Genomic DNA, 22,412 nt, shown 5'->3' on the forward strand with positions numbered 1-22,412 from the left:
GTAAAAAGTGAATAGTCCCAGGAAAGCCTAAAGCTCTTGCTTTGTTTTTTGATTAGGTGCATCATGGGTTACATCTACCTTTCCTTGAGAAGAATAAACTCAGCAAAAAGGACTTGAAGTCAGAAGACACCTAAGTTTGGATCCTACTTCTAACCCTTAACAGTTTTTAGTTTGATACTGGCTGTGTCGGGAAAGGGATAGGAACTGGATCTGTGAATTCCAATGGAATAGAGAATTCCCAGGCAAGGAAACTACCTGAACCAAGGAAGATCAGCACCTGTCATCTTAGGGAGGTGACTAGGACACTGAGAAATTAAGTGGTTTGCCCAGTTGTCTCACACACACACACACATACACACACATACACACACACACACACACACAAATATGCATCAAAGGTAGAACTTAAAGCAGGTCTTGGTTTTGAGTTCAACTCTCCATTGACTACGCCATATTGCCTCTAGCTGTATGACTATGACCAAATCACTTAATTACTCTATGCTTTAGTTTCCACATACTCAAAACTGTATCTACCTCAGAATATTATCATGAGGATCAAAGTTCTATCTTAATGTCAGTTATGAGCTACTGATAACACAACTATAATTTCTCATTTTCTTTTCCCCTCATTTGATACTTGTATCAGAACATCCTAAAGTCTTTCTACAAGTTCATTCTGTGTTGATCCCATCATATAAATATTCCATTTTGATGCCATCATTCAAATATGGTACCACATCGGGACTCCCAGAAAGCATAGTTTCTATAAAAACCAAGAAAATTCCAGGGGCTACAGAAATTCCAAACTCAAGATGCTTAACTCAGAAAACCTTCCAACATAAGACAAGTAGGCATATTCAAGAGTGTAATTGAAAGACCAGTTGTGTTTAAGCTTGGTCAAAGTCAAGAAAGATAACAGAAGGTTGGCTATAGCCAGTAGATGCACGTGCTGCTTATAGTGCCTTAAGAGGTCCCCATTGGGTTTTACCAATGGCGCAACTTCTATAGTCTACCAGGCACATGTGCCTTCTTTGAGCACACCTTATCTGATAAAGTGCTCAATTTTCTATTACTTCCCTTAGAGTAAAAAGAAACATTTCGACACAGCACACACATGCGCGCGCACACACACACACACACACACACCTCCAGACACACCTATCAAAGTAAAATACTTGTCAGTCGCTCTGTGTCCTAGCAATACTTAGCCCCCTCATTTTTCAGCCTTGTGATTGGAAAAAAGAAGGAAACATACTGATAGTGGTTGAAATGGAGCCTTGGTCCAATATTCCTCCCTCTCTTACTGCTTGCTGCCAAGCAACAGAGGCTGCTCTATCAACACAAATCAAACAAATATGTACTGGGTGCCTTCCATTCCCAAAGAACTGTTAGAGGCATACTGGGGAATATAATGAAGGACAAAACAACAGTCTCAGCCTTGAGAAGCTTGCTATACAACTAGAGAGACAGCACTTACAAACATAAAAAGAAAACCAACATGGGCAAGTATGTGGTAAGCCCTGCTGTCTCCCCCTTCTGGTACTCTGTCCCTTGGGTCTGAAATATACACCATCCTCATCTCCATCTGTTGGAATCCTTTCTTCCTTGAAGGTTCAGTGGAAGTGCTATCTCCTCACCAAAGCTGCCTCTGATTCTCCCCAAATGAAACCATTCTTTCTATACTCATTTTCTTCTTTTTCAATTTCTGCTTTGTTCCTATCACACTTGGCTCTGTATTGTATTAGTTTTTATCCTCACTCCATACCATTTCAAGTAGCATCTAAGCTCCTTAAGAATGGGGACTACACTGGTTTTCATCTTTCTTTTTCCCAGAACCTAGCACAGTACCCTTCTCACAATAGGAGTTTAGTAAATATTTGTTGAGTTGAGTTAAACTGTTGAAGTACCAAATAAATGGTATAATACGTGTTACCGGATTTTGGAGGAAGGAGCCATTGCTTCTACCTGGAACAGTTAGAGAAAGAGTTATAGAGAAAATAGGACTCAAGCTGAACCTTGGAGAATGGCCAGGATTTGGATAGCCTAGAACAGCAAGGGAATGGATAATGGACTATCAGATGATGCTGGAGCTCTTCATGTGAACCCTGAAGGCTTAAAAAGTGTCTTACTATGAGAATACCAAAGACCAGAAGGCAATGACCTCTAGACAAGGGTTCTTAATTTTTTTTGTTTGTTTCACGAGCTCCTTTGTCAGTCTATTGAAACCAATGGACCCCTTCTCAAAATAACATTTGTAAATGTGTAAGATAAAATACTTAGGATTAAAATGGAAACTAATATTAAAATACTTATCAAAAATAAGTTAGATAGTAATTAGATAACTAAAAATAGTTATCAAAATATTCATTGAAAAAAAAAAACAACCCCAGCTTAAGAACCTCTACTTGGAAAGCAGCTAGGTTGCCTAGTGGATAAAGCTCTGGACCTGGAGCCAGGAAGACCTCCCTCAGACACTTAATAGTTATGTGATCCTGAGCAAGCCAAATTCTTCACACTCCAGTTTCCTCATCTGTAAAATGGGGATGATAACAACGGCCCCTCCCCTCACAGACACTCTTGGGTTCCAAAGATCTAGGTAATGCTGCCAGTTGGATGAGGATAGCACACACAAAGCCAGGCTCTCCAGAGCCAGACACAATGCCCCAGTTTGCCACTTCAACAGCTGAGTTTGGTTTCCTAAAAGCCTTTGTATATATAAACTGCCTGAGCGACGGTTCTTGTCTTCTGAACAGCCTTTCTGCTGCCCCCTGCTTAATCAGTTCTTCCTCTCATTCCAAATTTCAACCCAAAATGCATCTTTTCTCCTTTCCCAGCACCTTTTAATTCTTTCTTCCTTTGCTATTATTTGTCTTTGAGAAAGTGTTCTGGAAAGCAATTTTTATGAAAGCCAGCAACACATTGAAGTTACACTGTGTGCTCCTTTTTTTACAGTATTTTATTCAGGGCCATTCAAAGGGACTTTCTATGCTATTTTCGAGCACACTTTTCTTCCTAGTTTTAAGCAAAAAGCTTGAAATAAGTTAATACGTAGCTAAGGCTCCATTTTTAAGGGAACAAAAATGATTGCCTATTGATATCTGGCCACCACTTGGGTCAAACATCTCAGGTTGATTTTGCCTCTGAAAAAAGTTCAACTACAGTGATGACCAATTATTTTCCATTTTGATGCTGTCTGACAGATGATCTGACAGAAACGTAAATGTACCTACATCTCTAGCACATACTTATGTTTCTTATTAGCTGGATTCTTGGGATGAGTCAGTCATACATATTTCATTTTAATATCCTTTCAAGGATTTTTTTTCTCTAAAACAAAGACAGAGCCATTCAATAGCCAATATCATGTCCAGTCAAACCAAAAACAAAAATTTCCTGAGCACTACATACAAGATATATAGTCCAAACCCTTCTTATTCTTGCACCCATGTACACAAGATTCAAGGCACACTTTGGATCAGCACAAATCACAAGCCCCCACCGCTGTTTCTTTTATCAATTACCCAGAGCACGCATTACTTCAAAGCAAAATATATTTAATTAAAAAGAAAATTAAATGACAGATTTCCCACAGTTAATATTTGACTTGTGATTAGAAAAATGCCTAATAATAGCAATAATATAAAAATACTATAATAATACTTTAAGGTCTCTGAAGTACTTTACATACATTATACATTTGTTCAACTCCCATCATGCCCCTCACAGTCAACACGACTCACCTAGGGAGCTTCACTCACAATGAAAGGGACTGGGTGAATGGCAACTTATATCCTAAGTTAATACTATCTCAACAGACAGTTATCAATAGATTATTACCACACCAGGTACTGGTGATTAGGCAGTCCTCCAAGACTGAGGAAAATCCTTCCACTCAGACTCTCCACCCCCAGGGGAAAGATGGATAGGGTCAAAAACTGAATCTAAACCAGCATATAGCAGAGGTTGGGCAGGTTAGGGACCTAGGTTTCTTTTTTTTAATTAATTACTTAATTTATTTTTAGTTTTCAACATTCACTTCCACAAGATTTTGAGTTCCAAATTTTCTCCCCTTCTCTTCCTTCCTCCCACCCCAAGATGGCATGCATTCTGAATACATCTTCCCCTAATCTGCCCTCCCTTCTACCACCCCCCTTCTCTTATTCCCTTCCCTTTCTATTTTCCTATAGGGCAGGAGGATAAGATGGAAGTGGGAAAGCCAAGAACCAGAAAAGGTCTGCCAAGGATCAGAGATCACACCACCAGGAGTGTCACTATTTTTCTGACACAATTTACCTTTCCATGCACCATCCTTCTCTGGCAATTCTATCCAGTCTGAGGGCACCCACTTGGATGGCTGGATTCAACAAAATACAGAGCACTTGCTTAATTCAAATTTAAGATGCAGTCTCTGCCCTTAAAAAGTTTCAACTCTAGTTGAGGATTCAAAAGAAACAGAAGTTAAGAGTTGTCACAAGACAATATATGATTAACTTCAGAGTGGCTGATAGAGATACTAAATGCCCTGAGCTCATTCTTACCTTTGATTCTACTGAGCTATGAGTTGTGGCAGTATGAAAAACCTATAACTAACTGCCTAGTCAGGTGGGGAATTGTAGATGAATAGCAAATGGTTTATGGAGCACATATGAAACACATTTAGAACTGATAACTCCACAGGAAATGAAAAAATTTATACTTATTCCATTCATAGAAAGCGCCACAAGGCTAGAGTCTATTTCCTAAATTTATTATTTGAGGATAGTCTATAATACTTTTAAAAAAATAAAAATATGGCAATATTTATATCTTTTCTCTCAAATTAACCACAGCAAATTATTGTTAGGAAATTAGGTTAGATTTGCTAAGGAAAATTAACTTATAAGTTATTTAGACTAAATAATTTGAAATTAGTAGCTAATGAAAATGGTGTTAAAATCAAATGAATCATCTAGATTCTCACCCCTTTTACCCCCAAACATTCTCAAAACACATATGGGAGAAATTTCTCCCTATGTCATACCTGAAATAGAAGCAAATTATCCCACTCCCATGTAAACCTTCTGAGATTATTTATGCAATCCCGGTTTCTAGTTCATGGAATTAACTAAAATGTGATTTATATGCTCCATGCATTCGATAAACATTTAAGTGACTGAACTGTACTAGGCTGGGGGAGGAAAGAGATTGGAGAGGGAGGGTGAAAAAAAGGAGAAATACAAAAATAATAAAATATGGTTCCCCCTCCCAAGGAGTTCAAAATCTAATTGAAATGATAAAATATATACAGATAAATGTCATCTAACAGTTTCTTGATAGATCCCCTTGGGCAAATGAGGTTGTGTGGTGACCTCATGGGAAAAGGGAAGAGAAGTAGTTTAGATGATCAATAAGAATCCAGAGGCTCATCTATTCAGCCAAGAAGTCTAGAGGGAAATAAACAGGGAAAGAGGAAGTGGAAGCAGGCTTGAGGCACTGACATGGGGGACATCATGACAGGATAGTTGCAATTAATAGCAGCAGTACTCTCTTACTCAGAGGCAAGAGAGGTGGATAGAGCACTGGGCCTAAAGTCAGGAAGACCCCAGTTTAAATCTGGCCTCAGACACTTACTAGCTGTGTGGCCTTTGGCAAGTCACTTAACTTTGTGTGCCTCAGTTTCCTCATCTGTAAAAAAAATAGCTGGAGAAGTAAATGGCAAATCACTCCAGTATCTTTGCCAAGAAACCCCAAATGGGGTCACAAAGAATCAGATATGACTGAACAACAAAACTCTCTCACCCAATGTCTTAGCAATTCCTCCCAACTCTGTGTTATCTCTGACTTTATTTAATAAAAATGACAAAATCCGAGGGCAAAGTGTAAGACTACTAGGAGCTTTACTAAATATTTCCTTCTAAATTCAGGTAGAACTACTCTATAGACCTAGGCATTCAATTGATTCTGAATTCACCCCCTGTGTAGTCAACCTCTTTTCATCTTTTCTACAGGAATAGCTGGGGAAACTCCATCTAATTATTCACTACTAAAAAAGTCAATACAATCCACAACACTTTCCCCAAACTACCAGGTAAAAAAAAAAAAAAAAGAAATTCTAGTATGGCCTGTTCTTGATTAAGCCATAAAGGACAGCTCTGTTCGTTACTTCCTTTTCTAGATCTTCCAGATTTTTTTTCTAGAAGGGTTCAGAACTGATTTCATTAATGTAGGAAACTTCTGTTAATGAAACTCCCTCCTCCAATGCAGAACAGCATCTGTCCTACAATTTATAGTTTAAGGATTAGCACTGACCAATTAAGTGATTTACACAAGGTCACACAAGCAGCTTGAACTTGAATTGTAGACTGGCTCTATCCATTAAACCTCATTGGCTCTCAGATGTTCACTTATCCCTTTAGCATATATTCCACAGTCTTAGAGGAATCAATGCCATACTTTCCTGCCTGTAATTTGCAGACTCTATTCTTTCCATTTTTAACAATTGGGAATTTAGCAGTCAGGGAAAAAAAGCTCTCACTTGGATTGTTACAATAGACGATTAATTGCTCTTCCTGCAATTAATTGCAATCTTCCTGAAAGTCTCTTCCCCTCTCTAATTCATTTTCCATACAACTATGAAATAGAAATTTCTAAAAGACAGGTTTCCAGAGGTGTGCTGGAGCCAGCTCTAACCAGCTTGGCAGCATTGTTAAATTTTCAATGTAAGCATTTACACTTCAGAAATTCACCTATAAATCAAGGGTTAATTTACTGCCTTCTTGATTATTTAGACTTGTTCATTTTCAGTCATAGCCAGCTGTTCACGATAATCCCAACTGGGGTTTCCTTGGCAAAGATACTGGAGTGGTTTGCCCTTTTCCTTCTCCAGCTCATATTGCAGATGAGGAAACTGAGACAAACTGGGTTAAGTGACTTTCCCAGGGTCACACAGCTAGGATGTGTCTGAGGCTAGATTTGAACTCAGGAAGATGAGTTCCAGGCCCAGCACTCTATCCACTATACCACCTAACTTCCCCATATTTATACTTAAGAAAGTGTTAAAAAGTCAAATTAAACTTAGAAGTGAATCAAATGGTGCTACTTGACTATGCCTTTAAACCCAAATCACCCTGAATTTCACTGATTGGCCAATAACAGGTCCCAGCCAAAGGCTCATTTGCTCATTGTTTGGATTTTGAAGACTCAGATTTATGTCCTGGCCAGAAGCTCTGAGGGTCTTCCCCTCCCAGATTGATTCTTTTGTGAACACAAACTAGGCCACGTTTGGCTTCCATTCATGCCTATCCTTTAATTATTAAATGAGTGTTGCCTCAGACAAACTGAGACCTGGGAAAGACCTTAGCTTTTTTAAAAGGGCCTTGGTCTCCTACTTCATCCAGAGGCATCACCAGTCATCCTGATCTATGTCTTGCCACTGGACTCCCATGACTCTGGAGGAGAGTGTGAGGCTGATTACTTTGCCTAGCCCTGCCTCACTTAAATCCAATTCACTTGCAAGTCAAGACATCACCATCCTGATGTCATTGGTCTTCTTTGAGAATGAAGGATGAACAACAACAAACTTAGAAGAGTACGTATATGTATGTGTATGTGTGTGTGTGTGTGTGTGTGTGTGTGTGTGTGTTGGGGGGGTATATACACTCCCTCCCCTTTCCAGCCCTGTATTACTCTACAAACACTACTTGAGCCTAGCAAGAGTGCAGCAGAAGATTCAGGGAAATGAAGTCAGTCAGTAAACATTTATTAAGAGCCTACTATGTGCCAGGCACTGTGCTAAGCACTGGGGATACAAAAAGAGGCAAAAGATAGCACTTGCCCTCAAGGAGCTCACAATCTAATGACAGAGAAAACAAGCCAATGCATACAAACAAGCTATGCACAGGAAAAATAGGAAATAAATAAGAGGAGAGCATTAGAATTAAGAGGCATTAGGAAACTGGAGGCTAACAACAATGAGAAAGAGGAGGAGGAGGAGAACAAGAATGGGCATTTATATAATATTTTAAAGTTTGCAAAGGGCTTTACATCCATTATCTCATTTGAACTTCACAATATCCCTGGGTCTGACCTTGCTCAAGGGGCTTGAATAGTTTCTCACAGTTTTTAGGATAAAATATAAACTCCATCTGGCATTTTATGTCCTTTACCATCTAGATACTATCTATTCCTGACTGATTTCACATTACTCCTCATTACACTCTAGATATCCCAGGCAAACTGACCTTCTTGGCTTTCACTCCTACACAACAACCCACTTGCAGATTTCCATCTGTCACCTTCCTGATGTTATACCAGCTGCCCCCCATGCTTGGAATGACCCCTTTCTTTATCTGCTTCTGGGAATCTCTACCTCCCTTCAAGTCTCGACTCCCACACAAGGCTTTTCCTAATGGAAAATGAATGAATGAAAAGCCATTCATTAAGTTTTTACTATGTACCAAGCCTTGGGCTAAGTACTTGTGATACAAATACAAAGAGGAAAACAGAACATGTTTTCAAGAAGCTTACACTGTAATAGAGGAAAACAACATATAAGGGGGCAGTGGCCAGGAAGTAGAGCTTTCACCTTTCTAGGATTGTTAGTATTGACTTGATTACTATTATCAGAGAAAGAGAAGTGGAGGAGGGTGTGAGTACTAAAGGAAATGTAGACAAAATGGTATAGTGAGGAGATGGTCCAAATACAATATGATAGGTACCAAAATGCCTACATACGGTGACCTCTCACCAATCAGGACCACATACTTGATCTGACTATAGGAATGGAGTTTAGAGCTTAGCAGCAGTACAGGGAGATGGCCAAAGTAGGGTGTGGGTTGGATTCTAATAGGAGAAACAATAGGTATGAGGGAATGGTAGCCAAGGAAGCTTATTTTGGTTTGCTCAGTTACAGGGATGAGCGGTGGAGCTATGGAACCGCACACAAGTAGATTGATTGGGAAGAATCGAGTCTCCCATGCGTCACACCGGGTACACGCAACACAGTGGCTGGTAAGAAAATGGCTAGAATCTACCTAGCAAAACCAAGTATAATCCTTCAGGGTAAAAAATGTTCATTCAATGAAATAGGCGACTTTCAAGCATTCCTGAGAAAAAGACCAGAGATGAATATAAAATTTGACTTTCCAATACAACACTCAAGTGAAACATGGAAGAGGTAAACAGGAAAGAGAAATCATAAAAGACTTATTAAGGTTGAACTGTTTACATTCCTGCAGGGAAAGATGATATTTGTAACTTAGGAGTCCTTTGTCAGTATTAGGGTAGTGGGAGGGAAAAAAAATATATGTATGTATAGATAGATAGACAGAGGGCACAGGGTGAGTTGAAGATGAATGGGGTGATATCTGGAAAATAAAATTAAGGGGTGAGAGAGGATTATAGGTCAGAAGGAAAAAGGGAGAGGTAGAATAGGGTAAATCATCTCACATGAAACAGACAAGAAAAGACTTTTACAGTGGAGGGGAAATGGGGGAAGGTGAGGGGGAATGAGTGAATCTTATTCTCATAGGATTTGGCTTAAGAAGGGAATAACATACACAATGGGGTATGGAAATCTATCTTACCCTATAGGAAAATAAGGGGGGAAGGGGACAAGAGAGCAGGGGGTTGATAGAGGGGAGGGCAGATTGGGGGAAGGGGTGATCAAAAGCAAACACTTCTGAGGAGGGACAGGGGAAAAAGAAAGAATAGAATAAATGGGGGGTAGGATAGTTTGAAGGGAAATATACTTAGTTTTTCACAACATGACTACTATGGAAGTGTTTTGCAAGACTACACATCTATAACCTGTATCGAGATGCTTGCCTTTTCAATGAGGGTGGGTGGGGAGGGAGGAAGGGAGAAAATTTGTAACCCAAAGTTTTAAAAACACATGTTAAAAATAAAAAAAAATTAAAAAAATAAAGTAACAGCACACAAAATTTAAAAAAAAAAAAAGAAAATGGCTAGAGCTGGCCTACGTACCGTGAGCCACACGAGTGAGGCACTCAACAATCAGGGCAGCAGGGGCCAGAGTTCTAAAGCTGAAAAGATTTAATCTTTCCTTTATATAGGTGCAGTATTTTTGACTATGATTTCCTCTTTGGTGTTATCAGTACTATATGAAATTGCTGATGATTTCTGTGAACAACCCTGAGAAGTAGGTGCTATTATCCTTATTTTACAGACAAGGAAACTGAGGCAGACAGATGTTAAATGACTTGCTCAGGGTCACATAGCTAGTAAGTGTCTGAAGCCAGATTTGAACTAGAGTCTTTCGGATTCCAAGTGTAGCACTCTATCCATTGTACCACCTAGCTGCCTGGCATACTTAGTCTAGAGAAGAGAAGACTATAACAGGAATTTGAGAATTGTTTTCTAAGCTATATTCTACTACTTTTCTCAAGCTGTAGCTTTTTGTTTTTCTGCTTCTACGGGGTTTTCTACTGTCCTCTGAAAAGAGGGATAATATTGTCCCCTCTTTGCCAATGTTTACACATTTAATGTGAACTTCATATCTTTTCAAAGCTCTTTCAAGATACATTATTTCTTTTTTTAAGATACATTATTTCATTTGATCCTCACAATAACCCTATTTATTTAGGCAGGTCAGATACTGCTCCCTCTTCTAGTTCAGGAAGCTGGAGCTTGAAAACACTGGGTGTTTTCCCCCAAGTTCATTCACACAGCAAGCAATAGCAGAACCTGTTGTGACTCCCAGTTCAGGGTTTTCTGTCTTAAAACATGTTGTCCTGGTCTGCCTCACAGCCAATATAGTTTCCAGAATGACACAATAAAATAACTGATCATACTGAGCCTTCTAATCAAAGGTACCGAGTCGATGACGAGTCTTCTAACCAGCCAGACTTCTACAACAGCTCCAAATGGGGAAATATCCAAAAGCTATCTTTAGTAACAAAAAAGCAAACCTTTGGAGGCTCCAACAACAGCAATAAAAACATGGCTAAGAGCCTGAGATCCAAAGTTAGACCTGGGAGCCTCTGATTGGTGCTGAGCAGAAGTAATGAAGAGTGGCTGAATGACCTATGATTTCTACAAAAGTAATGTTTTTTCCTACCAAAACTGAAGGATGAATAAAAGTGACAGCAACAAATTAATAAAGGGAAAGGAAAAGAGGGGAAGAGGGGAAGAAGAAAGTAGTGGGTAGTAGGGGAACAGAAATTTTAAGTGATGTTAACAGCGGCTGAAGATGAGAAAAATAGCCTGTAGACACTAAAAGGTTGAAAAGACAACCCAGTGATGGAAAGACTAGAGAAGGTACCTCTATCCACCTGCTAAAGCAGAGATGACAGATACCCCAACCTGGTGCATGAACCTACAACACTCTCAAGTGATGTCATAACCAGATTAAATTGTAATTGGGAAGTAGTTAATAAAATAAAGAAAAATACATTAAAACACAGATAATATTACATTTCAAAGCTAAGTCAGTATGTGACCTGCCAGGTTCCTTATATACAGTTTAGTGGCCCTGTCACTATGTGAGCTTAACACCACTGCTCTAGAGTGATACAGACCCTCAATGAATAATAGGAAATTAAAGTGTGATACCATTCATTAAGCAGAAACACCTCTAGAAAGAGGAAAGGAATTTATAGGGAAAACTTTCTACTGAGTTGAAATCAGAGACAACTCACTTAGCTTTTTGTTTCGACATTGTGTAGGTTGAATATCTACATTCAGAGAAATGTAATTCCTCCTGAAAAGCTGTTGAGTTCACTGACTGTTAATGATATTATTCAGAGGTTTATTGCGCTTCTTTCAGTAATAAAAAAAAATCTAAAAAACCAAAATAATTTGCTTGGCTAGCTACATTGATCAAATTTAATTAAGACAATTGTCATTTATCTCCACGCTATTGCCCAGGACATATATAAGGATTTTTTAAATAATGAAACATATTCAGTGACATTGCTCTGAAGAGCAACAAAGGTTTTTTTTGTACCTTAAATAAAGGCAATTTTTAAAAGTTAAAAATATTGTTTATTTTACCTTTTTTCTCACCCTTTTAAATTTCCCTTTATATGCATTTTATAATGTACACAAAATGCTAGTTTAATAGTAGGATGAGAGGAGCAGCTAGGTGGTGCAGTGGATAGAGCACCGGCCCTGAAGTCAGGAAGACCTGAATTCAAATCCGTCCTCAGACCAAACACTTGACATTTACTAACTGTGTGACCCTGGGCAAGTCACTTAACCCCAGTTGCCTAAGGGGGGCAAAAATAGTAGGATCAGGACTGAACTAGTGATTTTATCAGCATAGAGAACAACGGATGTCAGCATATTCTCTGAGCTCAGGCTTAGAGAATTGCCTAGCACACTCAAAGGTTATGTGACTTATCCAAAGCCACTTAACCAATAAGTGTGAAAGACAGGGCTTGGCACCTGGTCTTCCTGGCTCTAAGGTCAGCTCTTTATACATGTGCCATGCTGCTTTTCAATAGTACAGGTATGTAATTGATAAATAAATATATAGCTATGGGGGGGGAGGGGGGAGAAGGGGTATATTAGAATATTTTTTCTGATATGGATAAATGATTTAAAAAGTTTGGAAACCACTTCTCCAAAGAAGCAAAAAAGCCATATGTTCTTGAGACTTACTGAGAAGCATCATGGTGTAACAAAAGCCTTGTTCAAGTCCTGGCCCTTAATCTCTGGGAACCTCAGTACGCTCATCCGTAAATTGAGGATAAATAATACTTAAGCTCATATATCTATGATGCTTTAAGGTTCACAAAGCTTCTCCCCACAACATCCATGTGATGTAGATAGTGTAGTTATTATTATCCTCATTTTACAGGTGAACAAACAGCTGGAAAGGGGTAGGTTTCTTTGTCCTGGGTTGGAAGAGAGGGAAGGAGAAAGGCAAGGAGGAAAGGAAGGCAAAGAAGGAAGGAAAGAAGGGAGAGATGGGGGAGGAGGAAGGAAGGAGGGAAGGAAGGAGGGAGGGAAGGAAAGAGGGAAGAAAGGGAGGAAGGGAGGAAGGGAGGGAGGATCTATTAATCACCTACTAATACCAGACACTGTGCTAAACACTTTACCGATGTTATCTCATTTGATCCTCACACAGCAACACTGAAAGGTAGCTGCTATATCCCAATCTTATAGTTGAAGAAACTGAGTCAAGCAAAGGTAAGGTGACTTGCCCAGGGTACATAGCAAGTATCTGAGGCCGGATTTGAATTCAGATCTTCTGGATTCCAGGCCCACCACCTAGCTGCCTCAAGAGTTACTACACAGCTAGTAAGTATCAGAATTTGGATATAAACCCTGGGGTCCTGATTCCAAGACCATTACTTGTTCCGCTATACCAGACTCACTGGCTTGTTTTAAGACTCAGATGAAATAATATTTGTGAAAGCTGTTTGCAAACCACAAAGCAGTATACAAATGAAAGGTACTCTATATCACAGTTACTGTAGCTCCTAAAGGCTCCAGGGTGCAAAGCTGAAGATGTGCCATCTCGTGGTACGGTTCAACAATCACCAGGAGCTACAGAGGAGGAAGGAGAGAAAAAAAGCCACAGTGGGACCCCTGCTACATTTAATAATGTAAGGACAAGCAAAGTCATTCATCTTCACGTTCCACATCATCTGGAGACTCATCTACAGCAAAATATTTTTAGAAGGGAGGGAAGCGTACAGCACATTCTAGAAAGACTTCCATTGTTTAAAGAGAGTTAAAAATAAGTTGGCTGCAATCCTTTAGTTATCTGCAACATTCACTGATCCAGCACAACTTACTCCCCAAAGCCTGGAGGTAGCTGGAGTTGTATTGTATGTAGCAATCAGTGCATGCTGAAATTGTTTTCTTTTTAGTATCATGCTCATGAGAGCTTATGCAAACTGCAAAAATGCCTAATTTACCTGCAGGATATAATTTATGAGCCAAGATCATCTGAGATGTGTGAACACATTGGAAGACACAGATGTCAATCAGCAAATTGTAATATTTTTATTTCATTTACATTTCCAAAAAGTATAAAATTCTTTATTTGTAGTAATAATATAATAAAGATATTGGTAGTAAAAAAAAATTATGGTAGAATTTGCATGAATTTATTCCTACAATTACCTCATTATGTTCCATTTTGTCCTCTTAGAATGAAAACATTTTAATATCTCAGGATCATAGCTTTAATCCAATGTAATCCAACACCTTCATTTTATAGAGGAAGAAACTGATGCTCAGAGGGATAAGTGCTTTTCCCAAGGTCATAGTGGTAGTAACAGGGGCAGGATATGAACCTAGGTCCTGGGACTGTAACGACTTTGCTCTTTCTGCTGGGACACAGTCCTTCTCAATAAAAGGTGCATAATAGAATCACAGAACTTCAGAGTTGGAAAGAACCCATTAGACCACCAAGTCTAATCCACATCTAATTAAGATGAGGAAACTGAGACAAACAGGGTTAAGTGACTTGCCCAGGATCACACAGCTAGTAAGTGTCTGAGGCCAGATTCAAATTCATGAAGCTGAGTCTTCCCGATTCCAAGACCACCTAGCTGCTGAAAAACAACAACAAGCAAAAGAAATGTTATCTCATTAGAGGAGAACCCCACAGATTGCTAAGTTTTTTCCCTACACGAAGCCCATATCCGCCTCTTTGAAAATTCCATCCATTGATCCCAGTCCTACCTTCTGGGGCCTAGAAAGACTATTCAAATGCTTGCTCCAATTGGCTCCTCTCCATATACATGAAGACAGCTCTCAAGGTCCCATTTTAGTCTTCTCTATACTAAGTATCCCAGGCAGCTAGGCGGTACAGTGAATGGAGTGGCACACCTCGAATCCAAAAGGCTATAGTTCAAAATCTGGCCTCAGATACTTGTTGTGTGATCCTGAGCAAGTCATTTAATATCTGTCTGCCTCAGTTTCCTTGTCTGTAAAATAAGGATAATAGCACCTACTCTCGGGGTTGTTACGAGCATAAAATGAGATATTTGTAAAGCTCTTTGCAAACTTTAGAGTAATATATAAGTATACTATTACGGTATTATCATTAAGGTTTTTATCATCATGCCTTCCTGAGAATGCTTTCTAGGACATTCTTGTCATTCCTAAACCAAACAATATTCCAGATGTGACCTGACCAAGGTAGAGGACACCAGGACTGTTGCTTCTCTACAGCATGCCTCTCTGAGTGCAACCTAAGGTTACATTAGTTTTAGGGTCTTCCATATTACATGGACTCATAATGAGTTTGTGGTCCACTACAATTCCCCTGTCTTTTTTTCAGATAAACTACTATCTACTTACCTTTCCCACATATATACTTGTGAAACAGATTTCCTAAAAACAAAAGTCTAAGAGAACATGTCTCCTTATAAAATATTGTTTTATTAGATTCAACCCCAACATACTAGCTTATTGATCTTTTTGGATCTTTCCTTTGTCACCTAACATTAATCAACCATCCTAGTTTTCTATCATCTTCAAATCTGATAAGCCTTTATCCAAGTCACAGATAAAAATGTTAAGTGATACAGGCCAAGTACAAATCCCTGGGAAATTCCATTAAAGACTGGATATCAAACCATCAATGACTACTCTGAGCCATTCCACTAATTCCAAATCTCTGAGCCGTTCCATGCTATAAGAACAGCATGAAAGACTTAATAAAAAAACTTTTCAAAATTCTAAATAAAATTATTTCCACACCATTACCCAGGCTAGTTACTCTATCAAAATAGAAAAGAAAGCTGTCTGATGTGACCTGGCCTTAATCCCGGCTCAAGGACCACCTCATGCATTAGATCTTTCTGATCCCTCCCCCATTAGCTTCTAGAACCTGTCCCCCCCCCCCAAAAAAAGTATCTGGCATTCTATTTATATATACCCTTGTGTGTGTGTACACATATACACACATACACACATATTATTACCTCCAACGGAATGTAAGCTCCTTGAGGGCAGGATATATTTCATTTTTGTCCTTGTATCTCCAGTGACTGGTATAGGGAGTGGCACATAGTAGCCCTTAATAAATGTTTATTGATTGGTGAAATTATTTTATTTCTTTGAAATCACAGAATCCTTTTCTAGATGTTTACAAGTCATGTCTTTAATATGTTCTTGCCCAGAATTGATGTCAAGTTCACTGACCTCTAATCTGCAGACTCTACTCTCTTCCCTTATTTGATAGGCTAACGTTTGCCCTGTTCAAGTTCTATGATATCTTTCCTGATTTTTCAGAAATCACTGACAATGGCTCATTAATGAAAGCTCATCATGTAATTCTTTTCAGCCTGGTGACTTAAAATCATCAAGAATAGATAAGAACCAATCTGCTATCTTGGTAGTTATCTGAGGTTTCCATTTCCCATTTGGGATGTCATACTGTTTTTCCCAGTCCAAAGATCATTCTCCCTGGCAGAGTCAACAGAAGCAAATTAAGAATGAATAGTTCTGCCTTCTCTTTGCAGTCCTTTATAATCTTGCCATCTAGCCTAAGCAGCCAATCTCAGCTTGTTCTAACCAGATCATGACATACTTTTGTATTCATCTTCTGTTACCTCCTAATGCTTCCATTTTCTGCACATGGCTTTTTAAAATCGAAATTGGTCAATGATACGCTGGTCTCTTTAGTAACTTTCCCTTTTCCTCTTTGTATTGAGAATTTCATTCTTGAGAGCTCCCAACCCCTCCCGGGCTAAACTCCTGTGGAGATTTTAATCCACGGTATATTCTTAGCCTTTCTCTAAACCCCAAATCTCCCAACATCTAGAATACACGCCAAATTCTATACGCCCGGCTTTCTTTGATTCTATCACAAACTCTAAAATGAAATGATCATGACTCAGCACAGCTCCCATGATTTCTGTTCAGCTCGTCTTTGTTGGTGACAACCAAACACCACATAGGGAGTTTCCCTTCTCTGGTTCTACCTTTTGAAGTGTGAAGTTACCATGAAGGCAAGTCAAGATGAGCTGCTCTGATTTTTGCAGAGACAGAGCTCAGACAGATGGCCAAATAAATGGAGTACCCTGTCACTGCTATATCATGTCTCTGTGCCAGGCATGTGATTTATTTTCCATGCCCCGATATTTCTTCTTTCTATCCAGGTGGTCTATAGCATTCTTCAATGACAATATACATTATGTTTCTGCCTTTATTGATCTTCATCCAGATGTTCTCCATCATGTTTCCCCCCTCCTGGTCACTGAATTTCCTCACATGGTATACACCATCTTAACATATACTCCTTTCCCAGCCTTTTTATTTACCTTGTTCTTTTTGAATAAGGCGTATGTTTCCAGAGCCATATTCTAGTCGTGGCTCCCATCCCAACCAGAAGAGTTTATTAATAACATGGAGTGGCTTAAAATTATGTAATGCTGTATCTACATTTTCTCTCCAGAAGCCTATGGGGATAAGTAGTAAAAGAATACAAACATTTTCTAAATGAGAAATTATGTCACTTGTTCATAATTACATATCTTATAAGTATCAGAATCAAGACTCAAACCCAGGTCTCCTCGTTATAAGTCCAGTGAGTCATTCCTCTCCACCATACTATGGAGAGTTTACAGGAAAATTAGGAATGCTCAATCAACCTCAACGTAGATATCCTGCACATAAACATACTCTCCCACAAAGATGTCCCCTGTCATTACTGTCAATCTGGTTGGACCATGTATTTCACCCTGTATAGCATCACTACAGTTCTTATACTAAAATAGTATATTGGCTAAACACCACAAATAAAAGAGTTTTCCATCATTCAGTGAGAGGAATTCTTCTTAGACATGACCTTAAGTTATCATGAGCATGTTCAAATCACTTAATCTCTCTGAACCTCAGTTTCGTCATCTGTAAAATGAATGGGTTGGACTCAACGTCTTTAAAGTCCCTTCCAAGTCTAATTCTATATTTTATGTACATGCATTTAGTTAAGTGATTTGCCCAGGGTTACACAACTAGTGTCTGATGCCACATTTGAATTCATATCTTCCTGACTGCAGACCCAGAGGTCTATCCACTCACCACCTAACTGCCCTAGATGCTCACTGAATTGTATTGAACTAGAACAGTTTGAAGAGAGTACCTTCAAATGGGGAGAAAGTCTCAGTCTGTTCTGAGGTAGAAAGAACAGTATACCAGGTTTCATAAGTACAGGCCACAAGCCAAGAGAGAGAAAATAATCCCCCAAAGCATACCTGCATCCTTTGCGTCACCAGAGGGTATCTGCATATCCACACAGCCTGATAAGCCATTTTATCTCATTGGGCCATAACGTATATGTGCATTCAGATGGTTTTCTTGGTGGACCTAAAGTATCATTGCCTCCATTCCTCTCCCTCCCCAGTCTTCAAGATTTTCCAGAATTTCTACTGCCCTCAGATTTCTCCAAGTACCCATTTGTAAAGTAGGGAAGGATAATACTAGAAAACCTATGTGGCAGTATATTATGTGACTACTTTGGTCCACCTCTGTCATTTCATTGGTGAAGGGAATGCCCAATGTAGATCAGCGGCTCATCTGTATCTTATGGTCTTAGAGAGATACACTGAGAGTCTTCATGACTTCCCTGGTGTTACAGAGCCAGAACCTCTTAGATATGAGCAATGAACTCAAGCCTCCCTGATTCTTGGGCCTGCTTTCTATTTACTACTCCCCACATACACTCTTCTCCATATAACCTACTTACCTCCTTGAAAATCTCTACCTTTAGCAGAGTCTCTGTTTCCAAATCCTTCTTTGCAGCAAGGAAGAGGCTACTTATTGCCGATATTCTCCAGAGTTACAGGTCTTCTAGCTGCTGGGCCTTGTGTCAAACACTTGTGAGGTTCTTGGAAATGGAGAGAGAAAAGTTTAGGTCTCTTGGTTGTCCAAGTGATTCCCTTCGAAGGGAAGGGCAGCAGATTCGCCATTTTCTTTTTTTCCCTACTTCACCTATAAGCAAATTATCTGGAGGGTGAATTAATTGGTGGTAATCTCAGGATTCTGCCTCAGAAGGGGCCTAGCTCAAATGAGGAAAATTAGAACCCTTCTCTACAAACTCTGGTTTCTAAGAAGAGTAGTATTTATCAATCTGCCTAGCTTCTAAGAATAACATACAGACTTCCATCCATACATTCATATATTATATAACTGTATAATATAATTAGCTACCTAAAAGTATAATAACCAGAGAATCTCAGAACCAGAGTCTTAGAAACCATATAGTCTAACTCCGTCAGTTTACAGATAAGTAAACTGAGGCCCAGAGAAGGGGGAATGATATGTATGGCCAAGGTTACCCAGTAAGTTAATCATAGGAAAGGAAGCTGTTTACTCTCCACTCTCTTGCCTCACACAGGATATTATTGGATCCTATCAACTTGCCTCCTTTGATATCTCTCCCTTCTGTTGTGCCTAATAAACATTCCCCTCAGCCACCCAGACATTACTTTACAAGTCTAAACCAGTCATGCTAGAGTGACAGGCTGAGCTTACAGTAACACCAGCCCCCACTGGATGGTGACACCCAGTTGCATATAATGGCTATAAACCATGACTTTAAATTCAGAGTTAAATCTGATGTCTTCCTTCCCCAGTTTCCTGGAGACAAAATATGGGACAAATCTTCAGGGAAACAGCAATGGTAAAAAGCAATATGTTCTTCTCTTTTTTGCCCTTCCTCCAGAAAACGATATAGTGGAAAGAGCATTGGTTATGGGATCAGAAGACCTGGGTTTGACTCCTACAGCTTTAATTTACTAGAAGTCTGTGTGACCTTGAGTAAATCCCTTGAACCTATTTCCTTATATGCAAGCTCAAAATAGTAATAGGGTTGTTGTTGTTCGATTTTGTTTTCAAAGAGGACCAGTGACAACACAGGGTGATGTCTTGACTCACCTGTGAATTAGGTTTAAGTAAGACAGAGTTATGCAGTCATCAGCCTCACTCTCTCTTTGAGAGTCATTGAATGGTATATTCTTCCACCAAAGTCCTCTGATGACTCATTGTTGCATGAAGCTAATTGGCTAAAGGCAGGGATTTGTTAGGCTGCGGGAGGTGAAGAAGGCCCCTTATTGGTATTTACAAAAACCTTCCTGGCTTTGTTTTAAAACTATTTATTATGAGCATATGATCAAAAGAACATAAGATAAGACAGGCAGAGGGAAAGAATAAAGGGTTCTGGTCCTTGGGACTTACACACAGGATTTACCAAACTAATTGGAAGATGGGAACTCAACCACAAGGAAATACAGGAATTCAGAATCAGTGAAAATAACAGTATACATTACCCAGAAAATGACTTAAATCACTAATACGAAAGAACAATATGAAGGTTGCCAAGGCAACAGAGAACACACACTGCCACGCTGGAGACTGAGCACGTACAGTAGCTACTTGTCTCCCTTGTTAGAATGTTAGCTCCTTAAGGGTAAGGATTGGGTCTTTGGGGGGAGGGGGATTATGACAGCCAGGAGGTGGCTGGACTTTGAAGCAGAGGTAAAAAATAGCTATTGGAGGTTGGAAGAAGATGAAAAAAAAAAGATCATTTTCAGTTGAGGGGATGAGATTGTGGGCTGATTGTATGTATATGAGCCTTAGGGGGTTCATGTGTATATATACCAACTGACAGGCTCCAGTCTTCAACTGTTATGTCCCCCGAGTCACTGCCCAGACCCCATCAGCATCAGACCCAACGTGAACACCTCGATTTACTGTACCCTGGAGACAGCTTTCAAAGGTAATCTTTCCACCACCAGGCTTCCTGAGAGATACCCATTTATGGTCATAATTCATATCCATATGCCAACAAATATGTTCTATGTAAACTATGTGAAAGTGGCCAAGGAAGAAAAAAGGAGGGTGTGGGAGAAAACACACATGTGAATGAAATGATTGTAGTGAAGGTTTTTAATGTAGGAAGCAAAAAAAATGATGTGATGAATCATTAATAAATGCAATTTACCAACATATACCAACAAGTGCCTGCATTCAGTGAAAATATTATGATTATTTTTCCATTAGCATAGATGTCTAGTTAGATGAGCTTTCAAAAAGTCCAAATTATGTCTGTCTCAAGCTAGCACTTCTAGACAATGAATTTTTAAATATAACATAAAAAATGAAAATACCAAAGCTGGAAGAGACAAATACGGTTAGTTTTCTTTTCACATAGGACCGAGGTAGGGCACCCTTAGAAGTCCAGCGATCCTCATTTCCCTGCTTTGTGAAGACACGCAGTTACAAACTGACTGCACTTTCCCTGGTCTATACTGAACACTTGTTTGGGCACATTGCAAGCATCGCTTAATCCTCAGAAGGTTCCCCCAAGAAAGGCTAGCAATGGAGTATCTGTTTGACCGTACTTCAGAGAGTAAGGTTCCAGGTAAATCTGAACTACAGAAAATTTGTATGACTTTATTAACTTTCAACTTGTGCTGAATGTTGGGGGTGAGGGGAAAGGGAAAAGGAAGGTATGATAAATAAGGCATGGCCTCTGTGTTCAATGAGTTTGTACTCTATAAAGGGAGATAAGACATATACTCAGATAAACACAATACAAATTAAAATATAAGTGTATAATAGAAATACAAAGAGATATTCAAATAAAAAAGGAGTGATTACTTGGGTAGGTGGATCAAGAAAGAGTACATCTTGGTCATATGCTCCATCCTTTGTACATAATCCTTTTAAAAATCTGAGATCACTGGAGATCTCCCTGTGAAGCCACTATGGTCTCTTCAGATGTTCCCTCCTTTTTCCCCCTCAGTAGAAGCCTTTTTGATTATATCATAATTTTATTTTTCAGAGTCTCTTTTCTTCTGGAGACCTTCAACCACCTTCCTTTCTAAATCAACTAGCTATAAGATCATATTTATTGTTGGTGTGAGTTTAAGATCTGCTAATTTAAAGTCTGGGGCATATGTCTGACCACGTCCAGTGTTTTCTTCCTTGACTATAAGAAACTCTAAGGTGGCATGATCACTTCCTCCCAAACTTCCAATCATTTTCACATTACCAAGAATGTCTTCCTTGTTGGTCAGAATTAGGTCCAGAATCCAAGCAAGTCCAGAGTGGATAAGATAATTTGTTTTGTTTTATTTTGTTTTTTGGCAGAATGAAGTTTCAAGGTAAGTCATTTAACCTGTATCAATCCCATCTCTAAAATAAGGCTAATAACAATATCCGGATCATAGGGTTGTTGTGGAGATTAAATGAGATATCATATGTAAAGTATTTTGCCACACTTAAAGCACTACATGATTATTAGCTATTGCAAAGACATGGGGACTTGCACATCATAGGTACTTAACAAATGCTTATCAAATAATAAAAGAATCATGGACACCCATGGCAAGATAGTGCCACAACCCTTCAGGTAGCACAAAGCAAAGGTAGTCACCTAGATATTAGCAAATATGAATCTTCATTCCCATCACTTCCCATAAATCCAATAAATCCAACACTTGTCA

The sequence above is a fragment of the Vombatus ursinus genome, unplaced genomic scaffold (genome assembly GCF_900497805.2).
Source record: "Vombatus ursinus unplaced genomic scaffold, bare-nosed wombat genome assembly UNPS02014818.1, whole genome shotgun sequence".
Lineage (NCBI taxonomy): Eukaryota > Metazoa > Chordata > Mammalia > Diprotodontia > Vombatidae > Vombatus > Vombatus ursinus.